We start from the raw sequence: 19,105 nt of genomic DNA, 5'->3' as shown, positions 1-19,105 counted from the left end.
AAATATGACTTCTCTCTTTCGCTCTCCAGCCAAGCTCTGGCAAAGTGTTGCTGCTGGAGCAACTTCTTAAGCCTCCTTGACAAGGAGACTCTCTGCAGCTGAGTCGCTGCTGGAATATCCACAAATGGTGGACTGGAGGGGGGTGGAAAGACAGGTCCCACTACCAACCTACCTGTCAGGGCTCGTTCACATCTGCGTTGTCCTCTCCGTTCTGCAGGTTTCCGTTTTCTGCATAAAACAGAGCAGGAGACGGAAACCTGCAGGAGTCTTTCTCACCCATTCATTTGAATGGGTGAGAAAGCTGTTTGGCCGTGAGCGTTTTGCGCTCTCCGCCACAAAACCGGGTTTTATAATCCGGACACAGAGTTGGACATGAAGTACTCTGTGTCCGGATTTAAAAAAAATGGTTTTGCGGCGGGGAGCACAAAACGCTCACCGCCGCTCACGGCCGGACCTGGTCTGTGGTTTCCGTCTTCTGGCATGCAGAAGACGGAAACAACAGAACGGAGACCCTGAACGCAGGTGTGAACCTAGCGTCATTCCTAAAAATCCAGCCCAATACTGAGCATTTACCAAAATGCTCAGCAGACAAAGGTTGTCTTCTGAGAACAAACATTCCTGGAGTTTTCTTATCTCACCCACCTGAGTAGTCTGGGTGAGATGTACACCCCCTCCATTACCTGACCAGCCATCGGCTTACATATCCCCCCCCCCCTCTTCTCCAGAGCGGAGGGCTGGGCATTTGTGGCCATCATACAATGTACCTTTGACAGGGCATCAGCATTTCCCAATAATTTCCCTGGCCTGTGTTCTACATCAAACACAAAATTTTGCAGAGACAGGAACCATCGGGTAACTCTAGCATTTCTGTCCTTATTGACTTTCATCCATGTAAGGGGAGCATGATCAGTGATCAATTTAAACTTTCTACCCAGAAGGTAGTACCTCAGAGCATCCAGCGCCCACTTAATGGCCAAGCATTCCCTTTCCACAATGGCATAGTATTTCTCTGCAGGGGACAGCTTCCTGCTCAGGTTTATTACTGGATGCTCATTACCATTCACAACCTGGGACAGCACTGCATCTAGACCTGCATTTGAGGCATCTGTCTGCACCAGGAACTCCTACCTAAAGTCAAGAGCTATCAGCACTGGCTGCTGGCATAGAGCTTGCTTTAACCTCTGGAACGCCTCCTCTGCCTCTTGTGTCCAGTGGATCATCACTGACTTCCCACCTTTCGTCAGGTCAGTGAGAGGAGCTGCAATAGATGCAAAGTTTGGCACAAACCTCTGGCAGTAGCCAGCAATGCCAAGAAACGCTCTGACTTGCTTCTTGGTTAGTGGTCTTGGCCAGTTCTGTGTTGCCTCCACCTTATTGATTTGGGGCTTTATTACCCCTTTGCCAATGACATAGCCCAGGGACTTGGCTTCCTCCAGCCCTAAAGCACACTTCTCAGGATTAATAGTAAGGTCTGCCTCACTTATGGAGTCTAGTACTGCCTGCACTTTACAGAGTTGACTTCCCCAGTCTGGACTATAAATGACCACATCGTCCAGGTAAGCCACTGCGTAGTCACGATGTGGCCGCAAGGTCTGGTCCATCATATCCTAGCGCCGCCCCCTTTAGTGGCTGGCTGCCTGATACTGGTAAAGTCAAAATATTGACTATATCATGGCTCAATCAGTCAGTCCAAATTAATAAGCATGTTTAAACTACTAATAATGACACAGACACTGAGTTCCATATCACATCAGCCATGCTAGCCCCTTAGCCCAGCTCAGCACAACTGACTCTTTATTGAAAGTACACACACTTTAGAGACAAAGAAAGGAGGGGTTACTGCCTCCTTGACATTCCTGAGCTGCTGTCCATCTCCCATTGGCTCCAAACTTCAATGTCCAGCCAGACACCTCCTTGCTGTAACCTGAAGACTTCTGCCACAAGGCATGGTAAAGAAACAAGCTCCATCTGGGCTTCAAGATCCTTTGTCTCAGATCCATGCAACCTCATTAAGGAAAAATTAGTATTTCTACAATATAAAGTATAAGAATCTTGATTCATGTTCTCAGACTTGACAATACAGAGCTCCAAGCTGGGAGCAACCTTTATCTTTCCTTTCTCACTCTTTTTCTCTGTATCTTCAAGAATCCTGTAACTAAGCAAACTAGCACTATGAATTAGCAACTATAAATTGAATGGAAGACCCTGTGGAGTATTTTGTTTCTATTGTAAAGCATGGACTCAAGACCTGGTTCAGCTGGTTTCCTGTGTGTACACATGTGCCTGCTACCATCCCCCCTAGGACAGCATGGACAGCATGCGGCATGGAGGAGAAACCTACATGGATGTGTGGACTTCTTCTTTTCAAGGAGATGATTTTTGGCGTCTACTGCTGATGTGTGAAGATGCTACAGCTGACTGGTATTTCTTTCTATTACTGTGGACACGTGGGACTCTGTTACAGCCTGGGAACCTACCATCACCCACCTACCCATGTGTTTATGGAAGCTTCACAAGAGAGCAGCACCCTGTCTACCTGGATGGCTTCAGACCTCTCTGGGCAGTAGAACACAGTGGTAAGAAGAAAGGAGGAGGAGGAGGGCTTGTGATGAAGGATATTTGGGGCATTTTTTTTTTGTGGTTAATGGACAATAGCACTGATGCAAGATACCAAACTATCAGCTGTGAGCAGGAGATCTCACCACCTACCAAAGAACTACCACATGTTATCATGATAGCTGCATATGTCCCCCACCTCTGCAAAAACATTTCTGCCTGTTATATCTACATGCTGTGACCCCCCTCCTCGTGTCCTCCAACCACATTTGGCTGTATTATCAACATCACTCCGCACAGAGAACTAAATGATCCTGCAGTGTGTCTGTGTTTCTTTCTTCTTTAGTTGCTATGATTCCTAGGATTTCTCTATCTGCCATGAGCTTGTATGTGTTTTTCCTCTCTTGTTACATACTACTGTACCATCTATGAAACTGTATCACTGAAATTTCCCCATTGTGGGACTATTAAAGGATTATCTTATGTCTTATGTCTTATCAACCTCTGAAAGGTAGCAGGAGCTCCATGTAAACCAAATGGCAAAACCCTGTACTGGAACAGCCCTTCAGGAACAACAAAGTTTTCTCTTTGGCTTCCTTAGACAAAGGTATTTGCCAGTCTTTCATAAGGTCCAGTGTGGTTATGTACCTGTACATCAACCCTGGGCATGGGATAAGTGTCAAACTTTGAAATTTCATTCAATTTTCTAAAATCATTGCAAAACCTCCAAGTACCATTGAGCTTTGGTATCAATACAATTGGGTTAGACCACTCACTTTTGGATTCCTCAATCACTCCCAACTCAAGCATGTGTTTAACCTCAGCTGAGCTACCTCCCTACGTGCCTATGGTATTCTGTAAGGTTTGAGGTTTACGTTCCTCCCAGGTTCTGTCTCTACATGGTGCTCTAATCAGGTGTCTACGCCCTGGTAGGTCAGAGAACTTGCGTCTATTTTTCTGCAGGAACTCTGTTGCATCCTGTTGCTGGGGCACTGAGAGGGTGTCATTCACACGGACTGGAGGGATTAGTGGCAACGAATCACCCACCTCTGTATTTGAGGCCACCAAGGATTCCCTCTGGTTCCAGGGCTTAATCAAATTCACATGGTAGATTTGAAAAGGCCTCCTTTTCCCTGGTTGGTGAACCTTATATTTGACTGGCCCTACTTTTTGCAAAATTTCATATGGCCTTGCCATTTCGCTAAGAACTTGCACAGTAGGCACCAAAATAAGGACTCTGTCCCCTGGGTTAAACTCTCGGACTCGATTGTAAACGATTGTAAATTCTGCTTTGGGCCTCTTGTGCTTTTTGCAAATGTTCTTTTACAATTGGCATGACTGTTGAAATGCGGTCCTGCATTTGAGCTACATACTCTATGACACTACGGTATGGGGAAGCCTCCGTTTCCCAGGTTTCTTAGGCTACATCAAGTAAGCCCCTGGGATATCTACCATAGACTAATTCAAAAGGGGAAAAACCTGTAGACGCTTGTGGAACCTCTCTAATAGAGAACATCAGGTATGGCAACAGGCAATCCCAGTCACGACCATCTTTTTCTACCACTTTTTTAAGCATATGCTTGAGAGTCTTATTAAAGCGCTCCACTAACCCATCTGTCTGGGGGTGATACACAGAGATCTGTATGTGGGTAATTTTAAACAGCTTGCATAGCTCTTTCATCACCTTTGACATGAAAGGTGTGCCTTGGTCGGTCAGTATCTCTTTAGGTATGCCTGTCCTTGAAAACATATAGAATAACTCACGGCCATACTCTTTAATGTCGTATTACGCAAGGGAACTGCCTCATGATAGCGAGTAGCGTAATCTAAGACAACCAGAATATATTGGTGACCTCTAGCTGACTTGACTATTGGACTAACCAAGTCCATACCGATCCTTTCAAAAGGCACTTCAATGATGGGCAGTGGAACCAAGAGACTACGGAAATGTGTACCAGCCCTGGTTTCTTCAGCAGAGAGTCCCTTCTTGGGCTGGTGGACTGCCTAGAAAACACATCTCGAGCTCTTTTCCCTCCGCTCTCAAATAACAGAGCAGTCTTACCAGGAGGTGCCCTCCGCTGGGTGTTCCAGGGAGATAGTCATGCTGTAGGGTCATCACGGAGTTCCGCCTCAGTCACCATGTACCTCTCCAGAAGGCTGACGTGCTGGTTGGCATCTTTAGGGTCTCCATGTCCAACCCAGCGCTACAACGAAGCAGGAAGAGCTCTGGTGAACCGATCTAGGACCACCTTCTCTACCATCTTTGCAGGGGTACAGGTGTCTGGTTCCAGACACTTTTTCACCAGGTGAATCAGGTCGTACATCTGGGATCTGGCAGGCTTATCCATATGGTAGCTCCAGGTATGCACCCACCGGGCATGGACAGCAGTAGTTACCCCCAGCAAGAATTTCTGCCTTTAGTTTGTCATAGTCCTGGACATCTTGCTGGCAGAGGTCATAATAGGCCTTCTGGGGTTCTCCAGTCAGATAGGGTGCAATGACGTCTGCCCAGTCAGCTGCTGGCAGTTTCTCCTCTTCGGCCACTCTCTCAAACACAGTCAGGAAGACCTCCACGTCATCATCTGGGGTCATCTATTGCAAAGCTCTTTGCACAGCCCACTTCTCATCTCTGTGCTCCACAGGTGTTTGCGGGCTAGTGACAATAGTCTCTTTAAGGAGCGCAATTTGGAGCGCATCAGCAAATGATTCGTTTGTTGTTGCTGTACATTGGACTGTACAAGATGCTTCAGTATCAGCTCCATAGTCTGGGTCTGTTTAGCAGCAGCAGCCTTCACCCAAGACAAAAATGTTTTTTTCTACAGCAAGGAGTGGACGTGTCGTTGCCCCTAGCCACCACTGTATGCCCACATCCTCCACCAATTGTTAGGGTCTGGGGTTGCTAGGTGGGGTGGCATAGACACATAAGTCCAGTTTCTTTAGTCCAAAACAAAAGTAGAGTTTTATTTTCACTCAGGAAAGGTAGTGCAGCAACAAAAGGAAAACAATACAAAAATAAATACCAGCCTGGCTAGGCTCTAACTGAACATAGAATAGGTTACTTCACCTATAGTAGCAGAAATCGAAAGCCAGTTGAATAATTCAGCACACAACTCCACAAAACGACCTCTCTGTTTGGCACTCCTGCCAAGCACTGCCAAAGTGTTGCTGCTGGAGCAACTTCTTAAGCCTCCTTGACGAGGAGACTCTGCAGCTGAGTCACTGCCGGAACATCCCCAAAGTGGAGGGGGGTGGAATGACAGGTCCCACTACCAACCTACCTGTCATTCCTACAAATCCAGCCCAGTAACCGGAACTTTGAAATAACACTCAGCAGACAGAATCATCTGCTGAGAACCAGTCTTTCTGGAGTTTTCTCATCTCACCCACCTTAGTAGTCTGGGTGAGATGTACACCCCCTCCATTACTTAGCCGGTCATCAGCTTACAATATGTATATATATATATATATATATATATATATATATATATATATATATATTTATTTATTTATTTATTTTCTGTTTGTTTGTTTTGGGAAATCAGTGCCAGACAATAATTTTAGATTAATAAACATCTCCAAAAACATGTTGAATGTGACCCTCAAGGTTCATCTTGTTCATAATCAGTACATGGCCGTAATTTATTGTACATGTACTAGTAGTCATTTATAGCATGCGTCTGATTTTAGTGAAATAAATTAGTGAAATAATATCACCGTACATGGCTCCTATGTTCATTTAGTACTTTGAAAATTTGTTTTACTTTTTTTTTTTACCTATTATGGTGTATTTTTTTTTTGGCCAGGGCTACAGTGCAATTCTTTGTAGCACTACTAGTTGATTGTAACTATTGAGCTTCACTCAATAGGTCAAATCCATCAGCAGCACTGTAAAGTCACAGTATAGCCCTGGCCTTAGAGATTCATGCATTTTACACCTAGATAATTACAAGTTAAACATTTTTGCAAATATAAGTAATTAAACATTTTGCAGAGTTTTAAAGATATTCTCTAAATATCTTGTGGTCACAGTTTTCTTGTCTCGATCGGTTGCCAATGAATATAACCATGAATGCAGGAACTTTCTAAGGTCAGAAAATCAGCCATGATTTCCTTTCTATGTCCAGGATATCTTCTGATACATGTAGTGTCCCGGCCTGATAACCCGGCTACAATAAGAAAATCATAGCTGGGTTTTTGACAATTCCCAAACCATATAAAATTTCTGCATTTGTGGTCCTATCCATGGCAACTGAACAAGACAACAGACTGTCACCACTAAGATGGTTTGAGAAAATCTTTAAAACTCTGCAGAATTTTTAACTACTTATATTTGCAAAAATGTTTAACTTTTAATTATCTACAAATATAGATATGGTTATATTCATGGGAATACCCCTTTAATGGAACTCTTCCACTTTATAAAACGGTATCACTAGTGAAAAAATTGTGAAAAGTCTTTACACGATCATAGTTTATACAAGTAATATGTCTATATAACTCAGAAGACTAATCTGAACATGTTAGCATCATTTACTATGAACTGTATATGATAATTACTTTCACAATAACCTGTATACATTCTAACAACTTTGGATACCTCTGGAAGCAAAATCGGGAGAATAAACCTTGTCTACAAACAACACACATGGAAGCAATGCATGCAAACAACAGATTGTGCTGTTCCTTCAGTTGGGGCCCTTACGTACCTTTTTCCACGGACAGCACTCAGTCACGTTCAAGTGCCCTTACAGTTAAATTTTGTATAAGTTCTCTGCAGGGAACAAACCAATGCAGGCCATGTAACGTGCCAGGCTCATGCTACAATGTAGTACCCTGGCCCTACCAAAGGAAATTATTCACTTTAGCAGAATATTGTCTGAATTCGGTCTTGTGTATATGGCAGTATCTTGGTTTTTCCCTAAAGATAAAGGTCATAAGAGGAAGGTTTGGTTGTATCGCTAAAAAATGTAAATTATTCGTTCTCAAGAGAGGTAAGTAAAGGTGCCTCATAGTGGCTTAGTCCTCTCTCCCTACCAGCAACACAGTGTACTGAGTATATATGTGCTTGGGAGTGTTATCTCAACAGCTATCTACAAATAAAGCCCTGGAACACCATTGGACTGCACAGTGGGCTGGGACTCCGGAGCACCGAGACAGAGTATGTTTTTTAAAATGATTTTTCACCCTCCCTGTCCTCCTGCCACAGTACTACCAGGATTACCTGATCAACCCCTTTAAGTGAAGAGACTGCAGTGCTGTTCTGAACATGTCAGTCTCTTCAAGCAGTTGATTACTGGGGATTCAGATATTGGACCCTTGTCGATCTTCAAGAAAAGACCGGAAAACCCTTTCACGCACAATAGCAAATAAGCTATAAAAATGAAGGTGAGACCAATGCTGCACATTGGTGCAGGAGTATTCCAAACAGATCTTCTTTGAATGCTTTTATGCATCTGCTCATTTTGATAATAGCATGCCTGAAATAATGTGAGCAGCATGTGATGTGTAAACTGTCATCACTTACTCAACGTGCAGTGTACAACCAAGAGGAGAATAAGCCCACACACTTTATCCTTGTCCACACCCATTACATATAGAATGTGTCCGTCTGCTTTATCAAACTGGTGACAACCAAATACACAATAGGAACCCTTTTTATCAACAAAAATAAACACATTAGTTTTATGAAATACCATTAATTTGAAAAGACATGCAAACTGACATAAAATCATGAGACTAGCTCAGAAGTAACAAGAATGTGCGACCATCACTCAATTGAAATGGAGATACAAAGCATCCCTGTTCTTCTGTATCCTTTAAGTCTAGGTTCACACCTGCACCTGCTCTCCGCTGAGGGTTTATGTTCCCCATTCCACTCAAAAAATGCAATGAGAAAAGTGCTGCAAGTATTATAGTCTATGGGGTTCGCAGGTTTCCGCCGGGAACTGCTTTTTTTTAGCAGACTAGGTTTCCGTTCATGGGGGTCTCCATGCGGACCCCCGAACGGAAACCCGAACATAGGTGTGAACCTAGTGTAACTCCTATTCTGGGAACTGTGAATGAACGTTAAGGTGTATTGGTGGGAAAAATTCCTTTACCATATAGAGGTCTAAGGGGTATGACATAACCATTTTACTTATTGAGAGAAGGTGACAGGCAGAGTGCTGGAGTTCCGCTATATCAGCCCCAGGTTTCTGACTGTGTTCCAGGGTGGGTCGGAATAGGCTTCAGCTCCAGCTGTGAGTACTGCACTCATTACTGGGCCATAAAAGGCTGAAAATCCTGCTCTTCATGGCAGATCCTGGGAGCAAGAGGGAGTGCTTGGGTCTGTCCTGACATTGAGAAACTGCTGAGACGGTACAGTGTTTTTTGGTTGATTCATGTGGCGGATAGTAAGCCACATGTACAGTTAGTATTTTCTGTTTAGTTAGTAGCTCAGACAAGCAGGTTTTTGTTTCTTACTGTTTCGCCTGAAGTTAAGGCTGTATTTTATTTTGCTCATTGTTGGTGCCTGACATAAAGGTTTATTTATTTTGCTGGGGGTTTTTTTGTTTGTTTTTTTTAAAAATAAACCGCTTTACTGCAAGATTTGTGTCCCTGTCTTTGTGGCTCTGCACCACTGCTTCTACTGAGCTACCTTCCCCACACTATATATGCCAAAGGTGTTTTTTTAATACAGGATCTCCAGGTTCTTGTTGGAAGCAAAACATTGGCTATGGATTAACGTGTTGCCTTTTTTTTGTTACTCAATTTTTTAGATATTCATCTAACATTTGGGAATACCATAACATATCTATATTTGTTTCATCTTTTGTTCACTGGGTGTTAACTGTCCACATTGTTTGTAATAGGATTTCTTAAAGTACCCTTACAAGTATCTTACAAGCAGAGTGTTGCTGCTAGGGTCTTTTCTCCCCTGATACACAATGAAAATACATTAATAAGAACTGATGATTACCAATGACAGTTTCTAAAGTAGGCTACTTGATTTTAAAGTTGCACATGTGAATGTTTGTATGTGTCATGAGGGCAGGTAAAGGATATGTGTTTGTCAAGGGTGTGATAGGAAGGTGAGAAAAGTTAGGAGGGACTGAGTTTACACAGGGAGTGTATTAAGAAAGGCTAGTTATTAAATCCTTCATTATAATAACTAAACAGAACTTTATATGTATATTATAAAATCAGTGACCACATAGTTACTAATGCTTCAGGACAGATATGACTTCATGCAATGAGAGTAAAGGAGTTAGTTCATGTGCCCTAAATAGTTGTCACCAGTGGTTGGTGATCATCAGTAATCTGTTCTTAAAAAGCTTTTCTCGTGTACAGTGGAGAGTCTGGACATGTACATGTAACAGATGTGCACTGATGAATTACAGTCTAGAAATAAGATAGTTATTTCAAGATTTACTTAACTCTTTTATGCATGCCATGCAACATAATGTTACAAGAATGTGCACCAATGAATGCCAGTTTATCTTTGAATATGCAAAAAATTCCTCACTACTTAATGCTGTTTTATGGGGAGCTTACCGCATACTGTTTTATTATGATGTTCAAGGTACAACCAATATACCTCAAGCTCTTAAGCTCCCTCTAGTGGTGGTTGCAAACAGACTGTATGTTATCTTTCACTTAATTTTATTGTGAGCACTAACCTTTCAATAACCTTTGTATGTATGAATACTACAAACAAATATGAGAAAAAAATGCTTCTTTATCCACTTATCAGGTTCTTTTCCAACAACCACCTTCATCCTCAAACTCTTTACTCATTCTGAATTTGCCTTAATGCTTTAAGATAGACTGTCAGGTCAGTGACATATCAAATTATAGCTGAAGTCTATGAAGATTGGGAAAGAGGAGTAGAGAGACAAGCACAAGCATGCTACTGCAGATAGTAGTAAGTTTTCTATTTCACCAGAATGCTATATTTGCTTAGTACTTTTCTGCCTATTGGGTTCTGCCTCTTCTGGGTGAGAGATACTGTAGTTTGAGAGCAGAATCTCCTGTGTTGTCTGTGTGCTGACTATAAGAGACTACACAAGAATTAGTCTACACTCCCTGCTTTGAGAAAACTGAGAATTATACAGAGTTAGAGTTATTATTCATGTTACTCAAGACTTCTGAATATTTGGCTACAGAACAATTTAACGTTTTGTCTATAGTACAATAGTTGGAATTTAACAAATAGAATCAATGTAACTGTAAACTATACTGATTATAAGGATGGTTGTAGTGTCTTACTGCAATGTACAAGTATAAATGAAGCAGCTATGATAGACATATATCTTTATAGTATATAAGCGACATTAGTGACAGCATGGTAAGAACAAGAATTAAGAAGTTCTTGCCCCAAGTTGGACTGATGGGAACTGAGTTAACGTTGTTTATCTTTTAATGCTACTTCTATGCAGGGCCTTTTGCTCTATATCAGAAAAATAGAGCACTAAATCATATATAGATATATTAAGAAATGCATCAGCACAAAAGGCTCATCTATCAGGCTAGACGCTACAGCGATGCCTCTGGTCTGTGCCAGTCGCAACATTTGCTGCCTATTCATTATAGAATAAAATATAAAGTTATTACTCTCATCCACAAGGCTCTCCATAATGTCGCACCTCCATACATTTCCTCCCTCATCTCTGTCTACCGCCCAACCCGTGTTCTCCGTTCACTCAATGACCTAACACTTACATCCTCTATTATCAGAACCTCCCACGCTCGTATACAAGACTTCTCCCGAGCTGCACCACTTCTCTGGAATGCTCTACCCCGGACAATCAGATTAACTTCCAATTTCTACAGTTTCAAACGCAAACTAAAGACAAATCTTTTCAGACAGGCCTATCCCAATGTCTAACGTAAACCCTTAACTCTCCTTTGTCCCCGCTCCCACATTTCCCCACATGATATGATGTCATCTCATGCTAACTTTATAGGTCCAAGCTCCATCCACATGTTACAGGACACGACTGTTGACGGCTCATAACAGTCTTATGTTTATGTAATGACAGTCACCTCTATTACAAAAGTGTCTGACCTCTGTATAAGCAATGCTGCCCCTGCTACCTCTTGTGTCACCCCCTCTACCTCATAGATTGTAAGCTCTTGCGAGCAGGGCCCTCAGTCCCATTGTGTGAAACGATTTTCTTTGTAATGTATCTTTCTGTCTGTATTTGAACCCTACAAATTGTACAGCGCTGCGGAATATGTTGGCGCTATATAAATAACATTTATTATTATTATTATTATTATTAGAAGTAAAATAGAGCAAAAAGCTGGGACCCTGCAGCGGTGATGTAACTGACTGCCACACGTGACCACCAAGGCCAGTGACTGATTGCAGCGACCAAATTGGTGGTCCTTGATATCATCACTGGATCACCAGAAACAGAAACCAGTGAAAGCAATGACCACCACTTTATAGGCAGGGGAAACAAGGGGGTGAGTAACTGTCCAATTTTTATTTTTAAACATTACTTACTTTTTATTACTTTTAAATGTAAAAATGTGAGATGTGATGTCTCCACAAACCTGCAATCTGTATACATTGCCATACTTATCTGGACAGGTAATTTACCTTTATTTTTATCTACATCAGTTGCTCATAGGTGCATACAAAAAAAAAAACATTTATTTTGCAAATGAAAAGAACATCATTGTCACATTTCCAGCATGTCAATAAGTCACATTTACAGCTTGAAGCAGAAGGGTTAAGGAACTCATACTAACTTGAAGAACAAGATGTCCATTGGTAAGGCACGTCACTCCTATAAATTGTCTCTGGTTGTTTGCAGAATTCATTTCCAAGTTCCACTCTTCAAGATGCAAAGTCAGCTCCAGAATTGTTTGTCAGGACCTTCATGGATTGTGTTTCCATGGTCGAGCAGCTGCACACAAACTTGAGATAAGTATTCACAACCAAGTGTCAGCTGAAGTGTTGTGAAGTACACTGTCATTGGGCTCTGTAGTAGTGAACATGCCTTCTCTGGAGGGATCACTCACACATAAACACCTGACAGTCTGATGGACGCATCTATGTTTTCAGATTCTCGAACAACCCTTAGATGTAATCTCATATGTATAGTTATATTTGTGGGTGCTGATATGGTGTTTTCATAGAGTTGTATGGAGTGGCAACCTTACTACAGTTGTATAGTGTTTGGTAGGGGCACCAGCGATCTAGTATTCAAATATTTTCAAATATGGATATATTTTCATACAATAAAGCATTTATATTTATTATATTCAACAAAGTCTATTTTTATTTATTATAGCAGATAAATATTCTATCTAGAAAGCAATGTGATATATGAACACCAAATGAAGCGGCACAGCATCATCCCTCTTAGAAAATGTCCTCAGTTCTAGTGACATTTGTGGATAACCATAGTAACTCTTAGCAACGTTCAGCATTTTCTGGTCATTAATGAGTGCTTCTGTCACAAAAACACCTCGCCTGAATCCGTCTGCAAAGTATTCCATTCTTAGATAATGCCTGAGAAAATAATGAACTTCTACAGCATTGACTTGGTTTATTCAGAACAGATTTTGTTGTAATGTGCTATTGTCCGGTGAAAGATATATGGGTGTTCATTGTATCAGAAAGCGGTCCCTGTCTCCAAACCATTCTGTATAACCCCTGATTAAAGCGCACAGAGGAAGATGTACAAAGACCAAGGATATGCACTGCACCAAAGTATCCCAAAATGTGACTTCTAACATTTCAGACAGTTACTCAACAATATGCTACATTCTCTCCAGCTATAGAAGTTTTGTTAAAAAAAAAAGTTAAAAGATTTATTTAATAACAATAAAAAATGGCAAAAAAAGTATCCATTATTCTAACTTTTAAGTATCTCTAGCCCTAAGAATATCTGATTTAGCAATGGATTCAATTATAGTAATATGGCAGAAATATAATGTGAATTCTTCTAAATGCAGAAAAACTTGTGGACTGGATGAAATGTTAACTAAAAGAAAATTAAACATAATGAAAATAATTTAACTCAATACAAACTGTAAAATAGTAATGATTTCAAATGGTCTCAATAGCAAGTTGGTCTGATTTTACTTGTAATTTACAATTGTAACGAAAACATTTTTGGCGTTCTTGCCCAACAACAGGGTTCTTCAGTCCTCCAATTGAGAGGAGCAATTGTCATGTATAATCCCTTCTATGAGTGCAGTACCTGTACAATTCAAGGCTACTGCTGAAGCCCTATTGCTGGATACATACACAGGTTTTGGTTTTATTAGAATAGTCTTATAAACTTCGTCTGCGTATTGTTGGCGTTGATGATCGTATATTCAGCAAATTGCTGCCGTCGATGATCCACTTACTCCGGCATTTCAGAAGCTCCCAAGCTGGCCTGCCGCTGAATTTGTTCCTCGCGTCATGCCAGTGATAGTTGCAGCATCTCAGCAGCTCGCTGGGCCACCATATATTGAGTGTGTTGTTGGCGTCAATGATCTGCCTGCTCCAGCGTTTCAGCAGCACTCAAGCTGGCCTGCTGCTCTACTTGTTCCTTGCACCGTGCCCGTGATTGTTTTGGTATCTCAGCAGCTCACTGCGACCCCATATAATGAGAGTGTTGTTGGTGTCGATGATCCGTCTGCTCCATTGGGAAACTGCCAATTTGTATTAAAGATGTTTACTCAAGTCAGTGTCTGAACACGCTGCCTCCAGAATCTGCTTCTGACTTTCTGTATTTGTGTCTCCCCTCCTCCCTCTGGCTCAACAGGACATAGAAGTTGTTGTTATGGTTTGTGTTTACATAGAGAGATAACAGACCAGGCGTTATCAGCAAGCTGATTCTCCTGGCAGGAAGAGCAGTTAAATATAGTATGTAAACATAAATTCATAACAGTCGTGAAGCCATGTCATTTACCAAGATAAAAAGTAGTCTATGTGTTAATCAAGGTTATAAACTATCTGTGTGCCAAATTTTATCCAAACACGTTCAGCCGTTTTTGCGTGAAAGAGTAACAAACATCCAAACACACAAACTTTTAATTTTATAATATTAGTAGGATAGGATTTCTGTTGTGACTGTATTATGTAATGAAGAATATATTATATAATATTTATGTTTGTGAACAATATTATCATTAATATGTTTACGTATAATCCACATTAATAGAAATTTTCATTAACATGTCTGTAAATAAAGTTGGTATAAGTATCATGGAAAGGAAGCTTTCCATATTGTTTCAAGTGGGTTCTAGAGCAGCAAATACTGTGTGTGTTATAAAGAATAATGTGTCTCCAAGAACCATCAAGGCTAATTTGGCTTGTGGATACCTGGTTCATTTCCCCCTAAAATCTCAACAGCGCTCTTCTTTATTTGGACTGGGAAACCAGGATGTCTGGCACGCTGAGTTCTCCATAGGCCAAAAGAAGTGTTGTGGTGTGCCCCTCCCAGACATTAACGTGACAAAGGCAGGCGTTGCCGAAACACGAGTGGGGTGAGCCGTACAATATGGGTGAGTTCCTTTATTTCTCCTTACTTGTATCCCCTTTACATGTATCCTTACAGCACTTGAGCCTTGACTAAGATAGATTGATAAACATGTTCATGGAGCTCACACCTCTGCTTACCATTACTAGTGTCTTTGGCACTTGTATTCCATATACATAGTCCATTGAGCATGGTGTACTTCCTGCTATATACACACACTTCTTATCTTGAGTCCTGTTATTTTTTACGTTACAATACAATTTACATCTGTATTGCATGTTATATGTATTTATTTATCCTATGGAGGTTTGCTATTATAGAGATCTCTTTGTAATTGGGATTGCATAGTGGACTGTCCCCGCTGACTCCCTTTTGTGTACATTTACTGCATCCATATTTTAAATTATGTTATAAATGAATGAATTGTTTTAAATTTGGTATACCTTTGATATATATTTTGAGTGTCGAAGTACCAATATTTGGTTTTCTTTCTGTGGTATAGTTTTTCAGGTATTGACACGCACCTAGTGAGGACCTTATCTTTTGAGTGACTTTGATGTTTTTTTGTACACTCTTTCTGTGATTGTGCTATGTTGCTTGTTTTGTTGTAATGTGCTGTTTCTTGCATCAGTGTCATTGTTGTTGTCACGCTGTTCATAAAATGGGTTGCCAATGAACAACTCACCTGTGATATCCCATTAACTGAACTCCCCTGGCAGTCACTGCAGAAAGCTTGTCACACCCCAACCATCCCTTCTCTTCCTGAAACTTAGCAACAGAACTTTTTAATCAGCCTCATGAACCCAGTCATTCTAAAATGGTCGACTCATAAAATATTTAGTACACCTCATCTTATACTTGGGTTACTATCAGTGGCCATCTATCTCCTCCCTGAGATGTCTACCAATACTGAGCCATGCAGATTTGAGATCTGGAGGATCCTCCAATTTAGACACTTTATAATCTCACCAACACCTGGGGCAACTCCCTTCTTCTCTGAGGCAGCTCCAACCTCAGTTTCTCTGACCTGCTGGCAATGTGACTTGGAAACCATTTGATCCTCTTTTGGATCTCATTTTTTAGTTGGCTCCCATTGGGCACAAAATCTGTTGTTAATGGTTTTTGTTTTATTAAACTATATTGATCAGTAATCCTTAGTCAGGCCCTGTGTGCAAGGATGGACCACCTGAGGGTCGCATTGTTCTGCTTTATGTTTCGAAAACCTAAACCCTAAAAAATTAAAGTGTAAATAAAAAATTAAATGATGTGCCCCCTACTATAAATGATTAAGAATACTGTAAGTAATCCTAATTTGCTTTTCTCCTGATAGTTCTATCTGAAGAATACAGCTAGACTTCTTTAAAGTTAATGCAACTGAAATGCAATACTACAAACAACCTATGAGCATGTGTGGTGCTGTTTTTGAGAAAAAAAAAAAAAAAAAAGCCATGATTTTCTAATCCGGGACAACCCTTTTAGAAAATACATTCTTCTTGTATCCTCATTTGTTTTATATGCTCATGGAACTAAATAACTTCTACAAGTGCTATAATCTACAATAGGGATACCTTATACTCAATATATTATCATATAATAATTAAAGTGGTTCTATAGGAATATATTATTGATGACCTGGCTAAAACTAATAGTAAATTTCCTCCAACATCCATGGCCAGGGGCGTAACTACCATAGAGGCAGCGGAGGTGGCTGCCACAGGGCCTGGGCCATTAGGGGGCTCGGTGACAGCCGCTGCCGCTACCGCTGCATTTATTTTATTTTTATTTTTTTTAATAGGCCGTTACGGGCCCTATTCACTTGCCGATCCTGGCTGGGCCGGGATCAGTAAGTGACATCGCGGGCCCCACAAATACTATCATTATACTCGGGGGTCTTTGCAGACCCCTGAGTATAATGATCGGTGGACCAGGAGAGGTAAAGAAACATAACAAACAGTGTTACTTACCTCTCCACGATCCTGCCAGGCCTCCTTCCTGACGTCCTTTCTGACGTCTTTGACGTCACATGAACCCGGCCTGCGTCCCGGGTCATGTGACATCTGAAGTCATTTCAGAAGGATGGCAGCAGAGAAGACAGCATAGGAGCCGGGGGACAGGTAATTTTTTATGTTTTTATTCTCCGACTATTGTACTCTGGGGTCTGAATAGACCCCAGAGTATAATAATTGTTTATGAGTGTCCACTATGGGGTATAATACTGTGTGCAGGGGCCACTATGGGGGATAATACTATGTGCAGGGGACACTATTGGGGATGATACTGTGTGCAGGGGCCAGTAAGGGACAAAATACTGTGTGCAGGGGCCACTAAGGGACATAATAGAGTGCGGAGGAGGGGGCCGGTCGAGGTCTTCGACGTCGGTTGGGAGGGGGGGGGCATGTCAAAAGTTCGCCACGGGGCCCCGCCATTCCTAGTTACGCCACTGTCCATGGCCAACAATGGCTGATGATGGAATGGATAGTATTGAAAATAAATCCTACAGTATAGATATACAGTATAATTTTTTTCCCCAAAATTCTAACTGTGCTGGTTGTAGCAAATCAAAACTTGTCTATAGCAAGATTCATTAATAAGTAAATAATGTACAAGTTATGACAGCCAAAATGGTAAACATAGGCTATTAGTTTTATTGCTCCCAAGTAAAATTTTAATGCTGTGCGTTCTATGTCCCAGATTACAAATATATGTGCATTGTCCACTTGACCTTCCAACTTGAGAATGGGTTAAGTGCGTCCTAAACAGCCTCTCAGTGTATTTAATTAAAGTGATTACTTTGTGTTTATTTCCCAATTTACATTCTTTACAATGCTCTCCATGATTAAATTAGCCGGAGTCCCTCCCCGATCACATCACTGTCCAGCTTCCCTGGACTAATTATGTTAACCAGGATGTGAAGTAGAGCTGGATTTACCTCATTAGAGCTTTAGACATGCAACCTGGGCACTCCGAGACTGCACCCAGCTTATTAACACCAATAGAGTCTGGTGATTACACACTTGGTATGTCTTCACATGGAAAGCAATGTAAATACCGGGTGCGACAAGATCCCATTGTTTACACTAGCAGCGATGAGCAGATATACATGTAACAATTATTGTTAACGATTTGGTTAGAACAGGCAATTATTGTGATTAATCCTTGTATATTTTACAGAAATACACATTAATAGACATATAAATACATCTGTAACTTGGTTGCAATTACAAATAAGCGAACTTCTCAGGATTCATTTTCTTTCAGATTCAGTTGGCTCGGGTCCACCAAGATTTGTTTTTGGCTGAGCAAGTTTGGTATGAACCACACCTTTACATTGCTTAGACTGAACTACTACTGTTTCCACCATCTAATAGATCAGTACCTGATATATCCATTGCAGTCTCAGGCCTTACTATAACTCCTAGGTAGTATGCCCGCTGCCTCGGGGGTTGTGTTTGAAGTAGACCTTTCCTTCACCCCCCCTTCCCATATTGAGTCACTCGCATGCTCATGTCACCTCCACCTCAAAAATATCTCCAGAATACGCCTTTTCCTTACCAGAGATACATTTAAGACACTTACTGTCTCTCTGATTCATTCTCGCCTTGACTACTGTAACTCCTTACTAATCGGTCTTCCCTTTACTAAACTTTTCCTCTACAATCTATTCTGAATGCAGCGGCCAGGCTCATCTATCAGGCTAGACGCTACAGCGATGCCTCTGGTCTGTGCCAGTCACTACATTGGCTGCCTATTCATTATAGAATAAAAGATAAAGTTATCACTCTCATCCACAAGGCTCTCCATAATGCTGCACCTCCATACATTTCCTCCCTCATCTCTGTCTACCGCCCAACCCGTGTTCTCTGTTCACTCAATGACCTAACACATCCTCTATTATCAGAACCTCCCACGCTCGTATACAAGACTTCTCTCGAGTTGCACCACTTCTCTGGAATGCTCTATCCTGGACAATCAGATTAACTCCCAATTTCTACAGTTTCAAGCACAAACTAAAGACACATCTTTTCAGATAGGCCCATCACAATTCCTAATGTAAACCCTTCCGTACCGTAATTAGAATCCCC

Source organism: Leptodactylus fuscus, chromosome 11 (assembly GCF_031893055.1).
Source record: "Leptodactylus fuscus isolate aLepFus1 chromosome 11, aLepFus1.hap2, whole genome shotgun sequence".
Classification (NCBI taxonomy): Eukaryota; Metazoa; Chordata; class Amphibia; order Anura; family Leptodactylidae; genus Leptodactylus; species Leptodactylus fuscus.
This window is presented reverse-complemented; position numbering follows the sequence as displayed.